Below are 6,000 nucleotides of genomic sequence, written 5' to 3'. Positions count from 1 at the left end.
TAGCTGATAAAATTTTTTGAAGGTTTTTCGTTTTATACCGGAAGTGACCCCTTAATGACCTTTGACCCCAAATCTGTGTACACCCCATAGACACTGGGTAATAACAATGCATGTGTGCAAGAGGCGTCACTGTCATACATATATGTGGAAGAAGATGCATTTTAAAGGTATTTCTTTTTATACCGGAAGTGACCCCTTAATGAGCTTTGACCCCAAATAAAAAAATACCACATATACATTGGGTGACTGCAGATCATATGTGAACATACCGTTACTGTGCTATGTTTTACTTAGCTAATAAAAATTTTGAAGGTTTTTCATTTTATACCGGAAGTGACCCCTTAATGACCTTTGACCACAAATCTGTGTACACCACATAGACACTGGCTAATAAGAATGCATGTGTGCAAGTGGGGTTGCTGTCCTACGTAAGTTGTAGGAGAAGATGCATTTTTAGTTGAAATCACGTTTTTGACCCCTGTAACCCCTGCGTGACCTTTGACCCCGCGAGTTTCAAGTTAGGTCAAAATCGATGTAAGCATGTGATTGCTAGAGCAAATGTTATGGTTGACAGAAAGAAGAAAGAAAGAAAGAAAGAAAGAAGAAAGAAGAACCTGTAAGAAAAAACGTCACGGCTGTGTAACAAATATTACAATCTAATAAAACTAATAACCCCTAGTCATTCAACATGCAGTAAGTTTTTATGATACATGCATAGAGATTAGTTTGTAAGTAGTAATGTATTTTCTTTTCAATTCACATAAGGAGACCCATTCCTACAAAACCCACAACATGTTGGCAGACATAAAAGATAAGTGCCTTTGAAAAATATATATAAAAGTATAATAATTAGAAAGAGTGAACAGTTTAACCAACCCAAAGTGTTACAATTAAACATGACAACAAATAAACACAAATTCCGACCGGCACACAACCCAACTTGAAAAAAAAAAGCAAGGGAATGTGCCGGCATGGGAATCGAACCCACGACCTTCCGATATCTAGACGGACGCCTTATCCATTAGGCTACCAGCTCCCACTGATAAACGGTGGTTAAAGCTGGGTCTAATGTTATAGCAGTCATGGTATACAATACACACACAAGTATCACGCAAGTACGCATGTGCAGGAGATCATTATTGATGCTTAATCGTTTCCCCAGTATAATTATAAGTAAAGTAGGTAATGGGGATACGCATCCTGCACAAGAACAAATAAACACAATGGGGAACGATTGCTCGCTACAAGAGGAAACTGAATATATTTTAATAAGAAAGAGTGAACAGTTTAACCAACCCAAAGTGTTACAATTAAACATGACAACAAATAAACACAAATTCCGACCGGCACACAACCCAAAAAAAAAAAAAGCAAGGGAATGTGCCGGCATGGGAATCGAACCCACGACCTTCCGATATCTAGACGGACGCCTTATCCATTAGGCTACCAGCTCCCACTGATAAACGGTGGTTAAAGCTGGGTCTAATGTTATAGCAGTCATGGTATACAATACACACACAAGTATCACGCAAGTACGCATGTGCAGGAGATCATTATTGATGCTTAATCGTTTCCCCAGTATAATTATAAGTAAAGTAGGTAATGGGGATACGCATCCTGCACAAGAACAAATAAACACAATGGGGAACGATTGCTCGCTACAAGAGGAAACTGAATATATTTTAATAAGAAAGAGTGAACAGTTTAACCAACCCAAAGTGTTACAATTAAACATGACAACAAATAAACACAAATTCCGACCGGCACACAACCCAACTTGAAAAAAAAGCAAGGGAATGTGCCGGCATGGGAATCGAACCCACGACCTTCCGATATCTAGACGGACGCCTTATCCATTAGGCTACCAGCTCCCACTGATAAACGGTGGTTAAAGCTGGGTCTAATGTTATAGCAGTCATGGTATACAATACACACACAAGTATCACGCAAGTACGCATGTGCAGGAGATCATTATTGATGCTTAATCGTTTCCCCAGTATAATTATAAGTAAAGTAGGTAATGGGGATACGCATCCTGCACAAGAACAAATAAACACAATGGGGAACGATTGCTCGCTACAAGAGGAAACTGAATATATTTTAATAAGAAAGAGTGAACAGTTTAACCAACCCAAAGTGTTACAATTAAACATGACAACAAATAAACACAAATTCCGACCGGCACACAACCCAACTTGAAAAAAAAAGCAAGGGAATGTGCCGGCATGGGAATCGAACCCACTTTGGTTCGAACCCAAGTTTGACTAATAATAATTAGTCAAACTTTTGAAATTTACCTTTTGAAATCGTTAGTTGTGATATTTATTTCAGAAAAGGAAAATAACTATTATTGTTTGATAGTCCGAAGGGTCATTAGACCGAAAACCCAAACCCTAAACTCTAACCCTATACTTCACCCTTACTATAACCTGAGCCCTAACAATAAATGTAACCATGTTATGACTAATGACCATTCGGACTAATAATAGGCTGTTCCCAAAAATGTTGTCAATCCTAATTCAGTTCTGATTTTTTTTTCTCTGAATGCTCGGAATTGCACTTACACCCAAAGAACATCTTTAAACGTTTTACATAGTACAATACAACGAGTACGTGTCAAGTGGAAACTACTGTACAATACATTAAATATCAAAAGTCAAACTTGGACATGTTCCGAGTTGTTTGGGAACGGGTCACATATCTCAATCCACATTTCCCACGATTTGAGGATAACGGGTTCTTTCAAATTAATATTTTGACTACAAACACTGGTAAATTGCTATTACCATACCAGATTATTGACATTGAATAACGACAAATACATACCATTATACAAATGGCATATTTTGAAAGAACTTAGCAATTGCACATAGTATTTGATAATACTATGTAAATGGAAAGCTGATTAACAATACATTTACAGAATGCTTTATGCAATTCAATGCGCAATACATTAACTAGTGATTACATTTTTTCAATGTATTTAATAATTTACACCGTCATTATTTAATACCCCTTCCAAGATTTAAATATTACGGTTTCTTTGAAAATGTTAATATTTTCGTTAATGTTAATTCAACGCCAAGTTGTTGATATTGAATCATTGTAACACCTACAAAATCTGAATGATTCACAGTTTACAACATGCCAATAAGTTATTTGACCAACTTCAAAGAGCATCACAATTGCAAATATTTTATATTACTAAGTCCTGCAAAGCTGATTTACAAAATATTTATGATATTGCGTCCTATTTAATTGTTCAGTGTGCAGCAAGTTATTGCATTTTTATTCTGTTGCAATGTTCTATTCAGGCTACCAATTATCATAAAAGAGTACTACAAAAATTACAAATCTTTGATATTACTAAATGGGTGCAAAGCCGTTTTACATTACATTTATGTTGTGTCTTATATAATTATTCAGTGTGCAACAAGTTATTGGGATTCATGCCCAGTGATTACATATTTGGTTATTTTTCAATGCATTTTGTATTGAACGGTTTACACGTATTATTATACCTCTCTAAAAACTTTCTATTGCGATTTCTTCCCAATGTTCTGGCTGCCAACTAACACAAGAAATATTATAACACTACATCGATGATGCAAATACGCAAATATTTAGTTATCAATTAAAGCAGTGTTAAATTTCTAATTCAACACCAGGTTATTGATATCGAATCGTGCTAATACTTACTAAATACTGAATAACTTCAAAGAACTTTACGATTGCAATTATTACTTAGTAGAACAGTGTTTTACAATACATTTATGTTGTGCCCTATGTAATTGTTTAATATGCATAATAAATTCTTGCGATACATACATAGAGATTTTTAAAATGTTAATATTTTTACTACCAACTAGAACAATGCTAAACAGCTATAACACCACACGATTATTGATATTGAAACATGCTAATACATACTAAATACTGAATGACTTACATTGTACAAAACTTCGCAATGGGCTAATCCAGAAATTGTCCACACACCCCATGATAACATTGGGATTTCCCACACCTTTCTCCCTCAATATTGTTTGGGAATTCCCATCAGGATATCTCAAAAGAACATCCCCATTTCCCGTCCAGATGCAAATCGGAATGTAAAAATAATTAGGAATTCCCATAGTTTTTTAGTGTTAAATCATATATAAATCTCAATTCCCAAATGCACACCCTAATTTTTGGCTGGGAAATCCCACTGTTATGTTATGGATGGCTCGGGAAATTGCATACGGTATAATTGTGCGAAATCACTCATGGGAAATCCCATATTTCTTTAAACATTAAATTCGTCATCATCGGGGGTGTGGAAAATATCTGGAATAGCCAATTATTGAGTGAAAAGCTGTTTTACAATACATTATATTGCCTCCTATGTAATGTCAACATGCAGCAAGTTCTTGCAATGTACAGTTTCAGTGATTAAATTGTTGTTATTTGTCAATGTATTTTGTGTTGAACGTCTTACATAACTCAGTATCAAGACATCAATATTAGGATTTCTTTCAAATATTAATATTTTTGGTTTACCAACTAGAGAACAATGGTGAAGTACTATTCACACATCATACCTGTTTATTGTTATTAAATCACGCCAATGCTAATCAACTCACATTATACAAAAGCCAGCGTAAAAGAACTTACAACCAAACACAAAAAAAAAAAAAGTCCACACTTGATTAAATGGATAAACTTAGAGCACAATTAATTAAAAGCAATCAAATCCAACATTTGGAAAGAAATCGGAGTGGCTGAGAAATTAATGAATGAATACCACTTGATGTAATTCAAAACGTTTCAGCGTCATTTAATGTGTAAAAGCCTACAAAAGGATATGTTTGAATAGGTATCGCCCATACTCTGAGATTCACTGACTTCAGGTGAATAGAAATCTCTTCAGCTACGCAATCTCACAATGCGTAATCTGTTTGAATTCGCAACTTTTAAAATCGCAATTTTCATCTAAAAAAATGCTCCTCATGTTTAATCAGTTTTATTGCTTTTATTTAAATATATCTATAGTGTTGACCGAATCAAGTGGGGACTTTCTTTTTTGGATGTGTTTATTTTGTGTTGAACGGCTTATACATCTTATTATACCCAAATTATGCTTTTCTTTCAAACTGTTTATATTTTGGCTACTAACTAGAACAATGTTAAACAGCTATTACACCACAACAGATTATGTTAAGGAGAATACACGAGGAACTGTTGATTCTTGAAAAATAATCCACGAGCGGAGCGAGTGGAATATTTTCAAGAATCAACAGTTTCGAGTGTATTCTCTGACTTAAACCATTGCTTTATACTAACAATAATATTCTCTAAAGCTGTGAATTCGTAAGTTACTAGTAATAATAAATGGAGAAAGCAAACATGACATTGTTCCACATTTGTAATTTCTTTATCTGTTGATTCGTATTATTGATATATTTACATTTACAAGGTATCTCACGCACGCAAGACTGGACACACCTGTAATTTCTATATCTGTAGATTCGTACATAATTATAATAATGTCCTTCAAGTGATTAGACAATCAATAGCCATGCACTTCTGATGCGTTTAATAGGTCTCTATTTTGCATAACAAGGACAATTGCCATAATAGTCACGGGTTCATATCAAATGGTCAATAACAAATCATTGCAGCGTTGCACTTGCTTTAGAACTCTAGCCAAGAGTTTGCTCACCGAAGCTAGAGTTCTCGAGTAACGTTGCACCTGAAGATAGCTGGACCTGTGTTGCATTCTGTATATTACTACACACAATTTTATTGGAGATCTTCATGATGATTTGTTTTATTTGCCATATACGGAAATTATCGAAAATACTCAGAAGTAAGGATACTAAGCAATGAAACTCAAGTTCTCCGTGTATCGAGTGTTCGGTTTAGGAACAACCATGCAATTATGGAAATTATTTGTGATCTTCGTTGAAATGCATCCCGTATTCATAGTAATTTGGATAATTGCAATTATTCGATGGAATC

The sequence above is a fragment of the Amphiura filiformis genome, chromosome 14 (genome assembly GCF_039555335.1).
Source record: "Amphiura filiformis chromosome 14, Afil_fr2py, whole genome shotgun sequence".
Lineage (NCBI taxonomy): Eukaryota > Metazoa > Echinodermata > Ophiuroidea > Amphilepidida > Amphiuridae > Amphiura > Amphiura filiformis.
The sequence above is the reverse complement of the archived record's forward strand: the minus strand, read 5'-3'. Positions refer to the sequence as shown.